Genomic DNA, 14,721 nt, shown 5'->3' on the forward strand with positions numbered 1-14,721 from the left:
ATTGATCAATTTTCCTATAAAATTCTTCCGACTGTTTTAGGTAGGGGGCATAGAAAAGGGAACAGTGCTCCACTTGATCTTAGCCAAAAGGTATGATAACCTCCAAACCTGAGCACAACTCAATTTCGAAGGGAACAGTTCTTTTTCGTGTTTAATCAACGGCATATTAACCAAAGCGACAGCTAGTTCGAGGTGAAAGTCTTCTTTGAACGTCTACGTCACAATGGTATTATAAATTATTAGCTGGGAAGATGAACAAACGGCTGTGTGGATCTGACAATGAAACACATTGGCTGTACACAATATATTGTGTAACCACTGTAATAGGATCCAATCGACAAATATGAGTGGTTCAATATCAATTTGAATATTCATATTATCGAAAATGATCAATTTAACGTCATTAACGGAGATATTATCAAGATCAGTGTAAGAAGTGGAGAGATCAAAGAATTACATAAGCACAACGAGTCGTGTACACGGGCAAATGTTAGTTAACATTGTAGAAATAATATCATTGTTTTGCATCTAAGCACCCTTATTAAGCACATTTCTGAAAGCGGAGTTATTGGTCGCCCCTCAGGCTTTAGATTCGTCCCCAAAACGGACTTGGGCCAAATTTTGGGAGCGCCAACCCTCTCAAAATTGTAATTCGTAACAGAGGTTACAGTCTGTATGGTGTCATATCAACAAAGGCGGCCTTAAATAAACTTAAATTCTCTTATTCTTGAAATGGGGGAGGGGAGGGGGAGGGGGTGGTTGTCTTTCCCCCTGGTCTTTATACAATTATTAAATTATCTAGTTCCAATATTATTTAAACATGTTAACTTTAACATTAAAATTAAAAAATGTAAAATTATGAATTATATAAATAACTAAATCCATATCTCGATAGGCATGCTCAATATACCATACCAAACCAATATCATCGAGGAGGGGGTGGGGTGGGGGGGGGGGGTTGGTGGATAGAGGGGAAGTCTGGTGGACGACGGCTCAGTCCTCATGAGAGATGATCGGTCGTTCGCTGGAATATTGGACGATTGCTGGTCTTTAAATATGTAGATTTTCGCGTTTGGTCGCCTACTGGTGACAATGTTATCCAAAATTGTGTACCGACCAATTTATCTTGTTATTGAACAATAACGAAAATTAAATTAAAATCAACGCCAAACAAATTGCTTTTTAGGGAGTGTTTCATTTTAACAAAAGGACCTAAAAAATATTGGTGGCGATATATGGTTTTCTTCTTTTCAAATTTGGAGACATCTATTTCGCAGAGAAGAGATATATTTTGATAAGTTCTTTGCATATTAACAAGTAATGTTTTTTTTTTTCAAATCTTGTAACGGTGGCCCTGAAGAGACATCCGAGTTGTAGAAAATTGTCAAATTATCAAGTTGGTGATTTGCATATATACTAGTTTACATTTACAAAAAACAAAAACAAAAAAAAAACTCGATATTTGTCGAGTTGACACGTTACGATAACATGACATTTGAAGAAAATTGTCAATTTGTAAATTGTCGAGCTGTGGCGTTAGATATGTAAAACTTGACAAACACGTCAATAAACAAGATAATTGATGACTCGTCAAGTTACAGTTAACATGACATCTTGACATTACATATCAAATTGTCGCGATATCGCGTAACTCATACCAGAGAATTGTTCCCTGCTTATACTTTACACGATAGGACTATATACAACTCATTTGTCCTCTCAGAACTACCGTACTTTTCAGAATCACTTGAAGGCCTACGTGTGCAAACAATTAGAAAGCGGTGGCGATGACATTTATGTATTCATATACCTCTTTTGTGTTTGAATGTAGCTTAAAACAGTTGTACGTCAAATTGATCGAAAACTAGGCCTATACTATTAAATGAAAGCTCTAAATTAATTTCTAGTAAAAAAGGGCAATTTAGTGTGTTAATGATAGCCACAAACTGTCGTAAAATATTCCATAAATAAAACATTATTCAGAATTGTAACTGATGTTTTTTGGAGGTTGCTATGGCAACGGATTTTATTTTCACTGATACTCCAGTCGGCGATAGATAACCAAATTTATAAAACCACACAAAAAGAAGCTATTCCAGGTGAATGATTATTTTGGCTGATGAAAGAGGAATAAATTCTAAGTTTCCAGTTGAAGTTTGAATTCATTTCATAGGCAACGTTTTCAGTTAACATCAGATTGATACTGGAGACCAAAAGTGAACTTGAAGCAAGCTGATGTGATGTCAGAAGTACAATGATAAATTTGTTTCAGGTTTTTTTGTTGTTGCTGTAGTTGAAAGTTACAAAATATATGTCCCAAAATTCCATTGTTAATCGGGGACAGTATCAGTCGGGAGATATTTACAGTCAACCGGGTTATAGGGTGAACACCCTTTTTCAATCACAAAAGTAAAAAAAAAACACACACACAAGAGAATTTATTAGCACAACCATTAGCTAATTATAGACCTTATTGATAGTCTCAATATGCCCCAGAAAGCACCATTTGACGTCTAAATTTGTATCGATTTCTCTCTGGGAGGACCACCAGAAACCCTAACTTGGAGTCGACTTCAACAAATCCAGGCCACAGCCCTCCTTTATAAATTCCTTCACCCGTCTCTGCCCTCCATATAGTTTCAGTCCCTACCTACTAATTGTTCGGAACTATTTTAGAACCCCCCCCCCCCCCCCATCCCCATTCAACTTTGCTCGCCTTCAAAGTGTTAAACCTCAGATGTTTAAGTGGTATACTAGACATATTCTTGACTATTAACAGTGCATATTTTTAACAGCATATCAAAATTAATTCTGTGCATAGAGTTACTCTTGAAACTTACGGACTATAAGAAGTCCGGCAAGTTTAATTAAAGAGCATAAACTGTTTAAAGATCACTTCTAAAAAAAAAGAAGAAAAAAAGGCAAACTTAAAAGTGGTATAGAAACACATCCTGTACTGAAAACAGTTTCTGTTGTAAAATTATCAAAAGTAATTTCATGCCACATGTCAATAACAGTTATCGCAACAGTTTGAGGACAAATTCATGCGTCATCGTGTTCAAATTGAGACAGTACATGTTTTAAAGTAAACCTTTGTACATATAATAAGCAAACAACAATGTTTTGTTCCCAATCCTGATTACAGTTATGAGGGTCACGTGATTACCTTGATTTCTTGATGCGAAATTCCCTCTCAAAAAAAAAAAAAAAAATCGAGGGAAATCGAATATTTTATTCTCGATTGTTTCACCTAGAGATATTATACTATACGCAGAATATCAGTGGGCAGGACCAGCCCTTCCCCTCAACAGGCAGAATACTGCAGAAAAATATCTTAGTATGACGGTATATATATATAAATAAACAACATGCATATGCGGTAAAACCTAAACAGGTGGGAAATACTTCAACATTGTTTCAAAACTGTCAAACTATAACACTATTTTGAATCTAAGAACACACGGTCACCCTTTTGCCGAAATTTCTCACACCCTTCTTCTTACACCCACCACTGCGCGACTCAGTATATTACATCCCCCCCCCCCGCTCCCCACCGTACAAGGAATGTGTTTACACCCGTCAGACAAGATATTCATGCTTACCATCTAGTAGTTCACAGGTTCTATATATATACATCCGTGGCACACAATCCTTTCAAATATTCGCCAAATTTCTGATGCACGTGAAGGGCTAATAAACAATTGAAACTAAAGTAAATAGCTCTCTTCGTGTATCCACGAAGGCCTATTTATTAACTTAACGAAGGTTTTTTAATGATATTTCTGATATAAATGTTGGTTAATGTTTACGATGGTTAAACCGAACGGCTTACATAGCGAAAAACACAATGAACATTTAATGCCCGTTACCAAGGAAATATGTTGTTAAACTGTGAACGAAGGATATCATTGCAAATTGTTAGCTGCATTGTATTTAAAGTCACATGCAAAAAAAGCCATACTATAAGCTTACAAAAGTTGACTTAAAATGGAGCAAAACATAAAGTAAGAACCCCCCTCCCCAAAAAATGAAATAAAAACAGGTGAAGAGACAAACAACAATAAGATAAAATTAAAAGAGTCATATCATTCTGTTACGATCAACTCGATCAAGGCCAGAATACACCTCCCCTTGGATTCACAACTCAAATGACTAAACAATACAGTCTAAAAATTTAACTTTACATATAACAATAAGTATTTATTTAATTGTGTGTTCAAGGTAATTAAAATCAAACAAAGATTATTTATCAATATCAAAGCAGTTTACACTAAAACAGATTTAATAAGTTATACTATAATTTACTCACGACCTGGTGTGTGCCGCAACGCGAGCGCAGTGACCAAAAGTCCTGGCGAATATTCCAGCGAAACTTGTAGACGGACGAATGTCCAATATTGAAGAAATCCAGCTCCCAACTTGATGACTTCCACTTCGGAGGTCGACTACTAATGAATGTCCAAGTTGTGCTTGCAGCTTGTTTATCCTTGGATTCCTGTCCTTGGGTAACTCAGAGGCCACAATAAGTAGTGCTGACTGGCACAGAACCGAAGACGGCTACACAACGATGGGCGACTTCGAAGCCGGTAAACTTGTAGCAAATCCACTAATAAAAAGACAGCTATAACTTTACTGTCAAACTAAGTGAGTATTTACTCACACTGGAATTGTAGGATTCACTTGAGCGAGAGGTTATTAAACTCCTGGAGCCAAGATGGTTAAAAACTCTCGATCTCAAATTATCAGGTGCTTATATAGCCTTTTCACAAGTCCAGAAAGATCTTGAAATGTCCATCCATTCTAGAAGCATCTTACAGTAGCTCCAGCTCAGTTTAACCAACCCAAAAGGTCACTTCACCTTTCCAGGAAATCCTCACCTAGTGTTCTAAAAATAGCACAGGGGATGTCCCCTTGGCGGCACTCCAATGTTCTAGCTTGTTCCAATGTGTACTGTTGAGATGTTCTACATTGTTCTCAAATGTTCTAACTCTTCTAGAAGCTTCTCAACTTTTCAAAATATTCTGCACACACCAGATATGCACACACACACACCAGGCAGTTCTATACTATGATTCTCAGATTAATATATAATATTCTATGATATTGATTTATAATACAACTAATTGTTGCAAAAATCATACAAATTATTGAGATTACTTAGGGGCCTGTAACACCCTCCCCCTTAAAGAAAGAAATTTTGATTGAAAAGAAAACTTTCTTAACTTTTAATTTCATATGAACATTTAAGCTTATTTAAGGCACTCATAACCTTAAAGGTTTACATACAGAATTTATTTACAATGACACCTTTTCTTTTAAAACTCTTTGCTTGTTAATGATAAACTATCCAACTACAAGGCATCAGCCATCACATTATCTTTGGGGCCTGTAACAATATCCATAATTAAAACGGTTTATGGTTGCAGCACTCTAAACATTATTGGGAGATGGTTCCATTCTTTGGCCCCAATATAAGGAAACCGTCTTTTATTAAATTCGGTTTCCTCAACCGAAGAAAAAAAGCAGCAAAAACGATATTCAACCTACACTCCCTACAAATACACACACACATATATATACATATATATATATATATATATATATATATATATATATATATATATATATATACATTGGTATTTTGGTTTACTTCATAGCATGATAGCTGGGACTTAGGTTTACCTCGGGGATAGGTTTACCTGACACCAGGTAAACCTAAGTCTAGGGTCTTCTTGTTCAATCAATTTCACTTCCTTTGAGGAATGATTATTTCGAGTTAAGAGATTACCTCATAAACTTTTCAATTCCGAAGTTACCAAAAAAAAATCGTTCATTTGAAGGGTAAAATTTCACCTCAAAAGTGGAGGTAATTCTTAAGGGTATATAACAGAATTACGTACATGGTATATATGTTGATCCCAACTTTACACCTCGATTTTGACCAAATGCGGCTATATATAGTTCCGAAACTTACAGGTTCCTCTAATTACACTGAAATCTTCGCGTTTGTACTTTTTCTTCCATTAATTTGGGATATTTAAGAAAATAAGAGTTTCTATTTTAACTGGCAAATTTACACGTAACGAAACAACGCCCCCATCCAGTTCTTTTTGTGTTCGGTGGCAGGGCAGTCGATCGGATCGTATCGTTGCTATCCCAATAGCCTACATTCAGCGTTACTTTATGTGGGCCTAGCCAGGTAGTCTACAAAGGAAAGTGCCGCAGGTTACCGTAAAAGTTGCCCATTTGAAGTTGGCTTTTGGAACTTTGGTGGAGTATATGCATTGTAAGTAAATTCCTTAAAAGTGTTCCGGATATATTAATAACATTTAGAGTAAATACCTTCATGCTGAACACAAATAAAGTAAGACCATGGTTAGAGTTAGAGTAGACTAGCCTAGGCCTAACGTTAGCCCTAAATTGGACCTATCAGTATTACTGGCTATGGTAAATCACAGCTGCCTGCTACTGCCTTTACTGATACTCGGAATATAAAATGTGATAAATTAATTAAAGTATATACTTGTAACAGACTGGTCAAGCTACACATTTTGCAGCCTGGTGATCTTCCAGATCTTTTAAAGTAAAGGCTTAATAATTGACGCACCTCCAAATATTACTACTACAATACTAGCCTACTACTGTACTACTGTAGCTAGTACTAGCAACGATACAGCAGGCAACAATAACTTTTTGCAGCCAAGCAGAGTTAAATATTTCATGAGTTTGAATCCATTTCAGGTATATGCTGATCAAATTGTGTTTTTGCATGTTTTGGGGCATTTGGAAATTTTACTCCCTAAAAATAACCAAAATTACCTCAATATAATACCACTAATCTCTGGGACCTGACCTTTCTGAGGTTAGAGGCTCAGAGCATAGCAAACAGCATCGAAAGATAATGGATGTTTACTTAGGCCTTCACTACAGTAAGCTTATGGACAGATGTGTCAATTTAGGGGTATGAAAGAACTTGCATTCATGCGATGCAATTTTGAACCATTTCACGAAATACAAATCTTTGGGTATGTCTCAATCTCTCTGCCATAAAATAAGGCAGTCAGAAAGTCACAACTCCACAAAACCAGATACACAAGCAAACGGAACACTACAGTAAAAGAAAGGGCCTGATAGATTCCATATTCCATAAACGAGTTACAAAAGTAAAAAATTTGAAAACGTTTGCCGTCTCGGTACAATATTCATCCCCACAATATTCTCTATATGTGTTAGTGTGCATCACTTAGCCCTGTGCGTACAGTAGTAGTGGTGTGTCATTGGTTCTGATTCAGAGAACTAAGTCACACAGGGCCTCAGTGTAGCAGTGTACATTTTTTTGAATCATGAGTTTTTTCCCCCTGCACCTATGGGATGAATCATGGCTGAAGGTAAACAATTGAGTATGCATTTTAGAATAACAAGGCAATCATGGCTAAGTAATTTAGGCATTTTGATATTAAAGTTATGATGGGGGTAGTGTTAATAGTGCTGAAGTAATAGCTTGATCAAAAGTATTCCAAAAAGTCCCACAATGCCATCACAGGGTGAACTACAGTCACTTGAGCACTTAGGGGTTTTTGCGAAGAGAGCAAATTCCTTGTCCAAAATTGCTAGGTTTGATCCAGTTTTATGGAGTCCCATAACAAACAAACACAGTCTGTGATATATCAGTGGAAAAGTGTAAAGATTCAATGTAACATATTTGAAAGGATTAGAGTATATATGTTGAAAAACCACCAGCCATGCATTTTAAGGAAATACACAGTACCTCATTGAACCTTGCATTGTGTTCACACTAATGAGATGAAATTTTTATCAGTGTCTTCATCATTAAAAGCTATTAATTAGGTTAATCAATGGTCTCACATATTAGTGCATCACAGAGGCTAAATTTCAATCAGGTTAAAATGCCAAGGGAATCCAGAACTACTTCATAAAAAAAACCAAATTCATGGCTCCTATAAAACTCATTCATGATAAAAACCAGCGTACATACAGTATGTGCAACTAAAGTAGTTTCATATTGGGTATCATGTCCAAATAAAAGCTCTTGATTATATTCAGTTTTCATACTTTTAAAAATGACCATGTGTGTGCAGTAATTTGGTGTTAGTAAGTAACATGAAAATGCACAAGACTAATGTTCAACAGGCACTAGATAGTTCTCATGTCCGTAGCATAAACCAGGGAGTTGTTCCATTACAACTACCTGCACGAACAGGCTATTATGATCAGAGTTGTTATGGAACTGTAACAACTCCCTTGTATGATGTTAGCACTGTACTGTGCGACAAAATACTTAAATGCATACATGTGGTAACATGTTGCTATGATCCGATACTAGCTGGTTGGGTGTATAAATAAATCACCATTATGCAAACTGCACTGCACATGGTTTCCATTATGTAATAAGTTTTATTTTATGAATTTGCCAATCTGACATATATGCTACTGTATATGTGTAGGCTGCATGTACAACTTATTGTATCTTAATAATGTACAGCAAAAAACTATTGAGAACTGTGATAAACAACATTTTTAAAGTGACAGTTGGGGATCTAAAAAGACCACTGAAAGCCTTCTGTAGCGATATAGCATGATACTAAACATTATATATCTCTGCAAGTTAATGTACCCTGGCTTGAGATGTATGGTTTAAATAAGGTTTTCAAAAGTTTGCCCAGTTGAACTAACCACTGGCCTAGACATACCAATAAATAGATCTATCTATGCTTCAAATTGAGTTTTCACAATTTGACCAGTTTTACCTAAATTACCTTTGACCTTCACCAAAAACAGTAGGCTTCTTGTACTTGTGATGCTTATATGTACATACTGTACCAACTATGAGATCTGTCCAATAAAGCTTACTGTCATGAGAAACTGTGTTTACAAGCTAGGATCACAAACACAGTACTCCCACTAATGCACATGCACACATATGCCATTGTGAGTGGAAAGTTTCAACATCATTGAAACCACACATTAAAAATGAACTCAGTCATAATGCCAAAGTCTGTGTACACGAGTAGTCCTGAGCTTAAACCCCAAATGATACGTTGAGGGACTAAATGTACCGGTATACATAGTCTATGGTGCATACAATTTTTAAGTAAATGAACTGCATGCGGGATGAGGCATTGAACCATGCATGAATACTCAGTCAATCTCTTGAAGTGATTGCATGCTAAATTCCTGGGTACAACTTACATACCAAGTGATAGATCAATATTCAAACTTAGTAGTGTGGCATTTTTCTCAATTGTTGCATATGCGGTTTCCATGAAAAAAGTGATAGCTAAATTAACTAAACTGACATGAATATTGGACAACATGTACACTAAGTATTGACATCAAATAGGGAACTGCACTGTCAAGACTTCCACTTGCAATTTATGAAACAATTATCTGGACTTATTTATGTTCATTCTCTTGTCAGAAAAGATGGCTTAAATTTGGCACAATTTGAGGAATGCATGAGTGCAGAATGAGAACACCACAGCAGATATGCTCCACTTTATTGCAAGAAGTACAGGGCTGCAATTTCAAGGTCGACACAGGATATCAAAGTACTGTAACTTTGAGCTGCTGGTTCATGCTGACCATGGGATGCAGCGAGAAATGGCTTATATGGAAATAAGGAGCTCCCACAAGCATATATTGCAAACATCCCCAGTTGTCTTTAATATTCAGTAAGTACAGTATTGACCGTGACATATATTTTAAATCCCTATGACCTAAAGTTAGTTTTCTAAAGTCTTCCCTTTAATATCCTCTAAGTCTGATCAACACACACTATACATAATATAAATTTACTGTACTAAGTTTCAACACGAACAAAGGTAATGAAAATTTGCTGTTTATTTTCAAAACCTGTAAACGATCTAAGGCAACGGCTAACAAAGTAATGTAAGAAAGACTTTCCACTTCCCACCAAGTCCACTGCCAAACCTTTTGTTTTACGTTGCTACTTCCACCATCATAGAATGTTATCAGAATTGAAATGACTGTATGTGTAGTCTTTGAAAACCAAATGTACTGTAAATCTGCCATCTGGCAGGCTGGGAATTGTAGGTAGGATTGTAAAGCAAACACTTGAGGTGTTAACACACCATCACATTTTAACCTTGATTATGATGTGTTTATTTGTACCTTTTGCAACAATGTCAATATCAAAATGTGAGGCTTTTAAAAATATTTACATGGAATGTACTTCAGTGAAACTTTGACATATGATTGAAATGTTGTTTTGGTTTGTTGTAGGTTAACAAGAGCTGGTGGAATTTCTCCACAAGAGAAGGAAGTACTGTCATCAATAAAATCTGCAGACTGAAGAATATTTTTACTGAAGATCAAACGTTTCAATGAAAGGAAAGGCTTTCGATTAAAATTGGACAAACAATTCCTGTAGATACAATGGGGACTAGATTTATATGTCATTGCTTGGAGCCAGGTACGGTGCATTCTATGAGTTTGAATTTTTCTTTTTAGTTTCTGGACAGGTATATGACATGCATACAAATTAAAATTTGTTAATGAATTTTCTTCCTTCACAGCATCATAAAATTCATTATTAATAATCCATTTATACAAATTCTTATGTTGCTGTATTTGAGAAAAATTTTCGTTAGTAAAACAAAGATTTTAATCATATTCATTGCATTAACTATTTATTCATGTAACTCCCTTACTTCACTGTATCAAATAAAACATTGTTTCACCAATCCATTATTCCACTTGTTATACTGCTGGGAGGGGAGACACCAAGGTCTTTTAATACTTCAGTTACCCTATTAAAACTAACTATATGCTCAATAATGCTTCCCACAATGGGGATGTTGGGTCTAGCAAACCTTAAGTCTAGTGGACCCTCAATGTAATGGGCATCCCCCCCCCCCACATGTTGGTACTGCATGTGGTATACTTTTGTTAGTGAAACTAAGAGTTTCATCCTAGTCATTACATTGAGGGATGCTCTTTATATAACTCCCTTACTTCACTGCAGCATATTGGTAATCAACTATTCTAGCTGTAATGTTGCTATTACTGTATTTGAGAATGCTTTTGTTAGTGAAACAAAGAGTTTAATGCTATCCATTACATTTAGGAGTACTCTCTAAGTCTCTACCTTCACAACATCATATCATAAATTATTAACAATCCATTATCTCTTTATATTTATTGCAGAGCTGTAGTCAAGTCCAATTAGCCAGAGTCCGATCCAAGTCCGAGTCCATCTGGTCTGAGCCAAATCCAAGACACCTCAAGTCCGAGACGACTCCAGATACCAAAGATCACTTTTGGTAAAAATTCTTGAACTGTTATGATAATTATGCACCCAGGAGGAAATTTACCTCATGCTATAATTTGTTTTTCGGACCAGATAAGTGGCAGCAAGCTTTTCCTGGTTCATAAATGTTCAGCCCGGGCGCTCAACTTTCAAACCATGCAGGGAGAGGCAAAATCATATTCAAACCACGACCACCGCCAGGTTAAAACGTGTTTGTGAGAACCCTGCTCTACTAAAAGTGATATTCTAGTTACATTTAGGATTGCTCATAAAGACTTTCAAATCATCATCATCATTGTCATGGTTGCTACTTTTTCTGATGTCATCATCATTTGTGAATTATTGTTATTGTTGCCATGTTACATTGCCAGTATCAATTTTGCTTATTGTTCTCTCAAAATTGCAGAGTAGAAGGAAGAAATGTTAGCTAATAGTTATTATACCATATGTTCTTGGTCTCTAAATTGTTTACGCTGAGGTCAGTATGAACAAAGTGTTTATAATAGTTTTTCTTTCTGTTAAAGTATTTTCTGAACCATTTCATTAATTTTATATTTATACTGGAATTTTTAGTAGGTGTTGGCTTCATTGAGGGTCAAAGGCTACTCAAGGTCAGTAGAGTAACATAGAGCATCTAACTCAACAAGGAAAAGTTGTAGTCATATGTAGTGCATATAGGTTTCTGACATTGAGTACTAGTCTATAAATTTGTACAGTATAGCAGAAGCCCATGTGAGATAACTAGATATCTGAAACTGAAAGCCCTGTTAACATGATAGTTCAATATTGGAATGATGAATGGAAGTTTGTATGCAGGTGTATCATGTGCCGAGTTCACGCTAATGCTTTTAGCCAAGTCAAAGGTTATTTGAGGCCAATATAGGTAAAATCTGAAAAACCTTCATGATCCCATTCTATCTAGTATCTGACTAGTAGCTGCTTTAATAGCTGAATCTTAGGGTAATTAATATATTTATCAGAACAAGTAATGTACCTCAAAAGACTTCGTAAGCTCTTTTGAGCCCCATTCAATATTGCAGTGTATTAACTTCATCATTCTTTAACAAATTAACTCCAAATTGCTAGCTTTATGTTATGGCATTGAACCTTTGTTATATCATGTTGCATGAGTGCTGTAACTGGTTTACAAGCTTGCAAAAGTCTTAAAAGGAGGATAGGGTGTTGGGATAAATAGTTCAAAATAATATTAACAAAATTGTACCATATTTTGCTTTTTTTCCCCATATGTTGCCACTGCTTGAAAAAGACTAGTTGATAGGACTTTTTGTGAGCTCCATCTTTGACAACAAGGTACAGTAGACTTCAACTGCATCTTGTTGGCAAAATCCTAGGAAAGTTTCAATAAACACAGATGTTTCTATAAAATGAGGAATCTGATGAACATTCCAATACTGCGAGTCTTTATTGGACATTTCAGCAGGAGGCAATAACCAATTCTGCCATCATTACATACTGTAGGTCCTTCATAAAATGCCACTTAAAGAACTGTATTACTTTCTTGGGAAGGTGAATTTTATTGTCAAATACAACATCTTTCAAATATTTAGTTTCCCAACCTGTCCAACCCCCCCCCTCCCCCACCCCTCCATTTATCCCGAGTAGTTTACAGAAACTGGGACAGAACATTTTTTGTGGGAAACAAGGTTAAATAATGTTGTTTGAGGTATTGAGCATTCATCTATATTTCCCTTTTGAATCTAGATAGGAGGAAGTAGCAAACAATGCAAGGAAAACATGAAGTTCAAATGGATGCTTTAATTGCTGTTACCCAAAACATTGCTATACTCATTGATAAATATAATCCACTTCAAATTCAGTACCGTTATACAACATGCAAAAGAGATATGATATTGATGTACTTTCTGAATTTAGACCATTGCAGGTGAACAAGTTTAACATTGGTTTTTAATTTGACTGTATGTAGAAAACACCGGTTACATAATGAACCTCAGATACAATGTCGTGTAAATACATATTACTGCTAGGAGCTGTTTAACAAACAGTAAAAGAAAAAATTATTCCTTGAATATCAAGAGATTCGCAGAACTCCACTCCTTCAACAATATTTACAGTGGTGCAGACTTCAAAGCAGTGCAAGGGCAACAACTGCCTATCTCTTTCAGAAATTTCCAAATGCTTTCATTTCTTGCATTTGCATATGTTCAAAAGAAAAATGACAAATTAAAAGATGTGGTCTTTTCAACATGTTATTACATCTCTCCCCTCCCCTCCCCCCTCTCTCCCCATTTAAAAAGTATTGCATGTACAGCAGTAACCCTTTTTGTACATGTGCAATATATGAGGCAGAGCCTTATTCATGACTTGACCAAGCCCTTTATCCATTTGAATAGCACAAGTTATGTCAGTGGTATTCACATCAATGCCTCATAGAAAATGTGTCTCATGGTAAATTTTCTAGCTGATAGCATGAATGTGAATGAGCTGAAGTTGTAGAAGTTGCTTTGTTTATATATTTCTGAAAGTAACATAAAATTTCATATTGATTTTTAATGAAAATATTTGCATTTATCAGTAATAAACAGAAAGAAGACATAATGATTTCTGCTATAGTGTCTTATCTCTGCCTCTTATGTTAAAATTGTGTTCATTGGTTGATCCTTGTACTTCGAAAATATTGCTCCCTAACTCAGCAAACCCATATTCAATCTGAAGATGCTAATTCAGACAGCTTACTGCAATGACTTGCCTGGTGAGAAATAGGGTTTTCCTTTCATGCAAAATTCCAGTTATCGCTATTGTTGACAAACATGACTAGCTTTGGTTGAAGTATGAATTTCATTCATTAGTCTTAACTTTCGCTGTAGGTTAGGGTAACATAGATGTACAGGTTTGGGAGATTTGTTTAACCCATCTCCCTGTCGTCTGATATGAGATTAATGTGGCACCTCATTGCCAACTGTGTAAATTTGAATATACCTACTGAATGTTCTAGCAAGTTCTCGACCAATATTGATGAATTTGCATCTGGATGAATTTGCACTGTATGAATTTGAATCATGCAAACTATGTAAGGAGCCATTTCTTTAAACCTTGCAAGACTGGTCTATAGAGTTTCAGCTAATTAAATACAAAGCCTTGTAGAACCTGGGATGTGTTTTCTAGAGATGGATATACAACGAATAAAGCTAAGAATTTAAGCCGATCGATGAAGAATTCAAATACTGTGTAATCCTATCCTACTTCAAAGGTGTACGTGGTCGAAAGGTTTCCTAGTAAAATTACTGGTCCTTTCAGATCTGCAACTTCATCTTGAGAACTTCTTATTGGTCACACAGTAGCTTGAAACAATTGAAGATATGTGCTTCGGCACCATGTACCCAGTGGCGTAGCCACGGGGGGTGGGGGTGGGGGCTACTACTCTGGTAGTAACAAGAGACCCTCCCAGGAAT

At 36.0% G+C, this 14,721-nt stretch overlaps 1 protein-coding gene and 1 long non-coding RNA gene across 2 annotated transcripts in view; one reads left to right on the forward strand and one right to left on the reverse strand.

The window, feature by feature from the left end:
• The window catches only part of LOC139974341 (fibrinogen-like protein A), a 196,080-nt gene that overhangs the window by 26,660 nt on the left and 154,699 nt on the right, over positions 1-14,721 (reverse strand). The window lies entirely within an intron of this gene.
• Positions 5,595-14,605, forward strand: LOC139974083 (uncharacterized). The gene is made up of 3 exons (XR_011795386.1): positions 5,595-9,692; positions 10,264-10,453; positions 11,188-14,605. It is a non-coding gene; the product is annotated as an uncharacterized lncRNA (long non-coding RNA).

The sequence above is a fragment of the Apostichopus japonicus genome, chromosome 9 (assembly GCF_037975245.1).
Source record: "Apostichopus japonicus isolate 1M-3 chromosome 9, ASM3797524v1, whole genome shotgun sequence".
Classification (NCBI taxonomy): Eukaryota; Metazoa; Echinodermata; class Holothuroidea; order Aspidochirotida; family Stichopodidae; genus Apostichopus; species Apostichopus japonicus.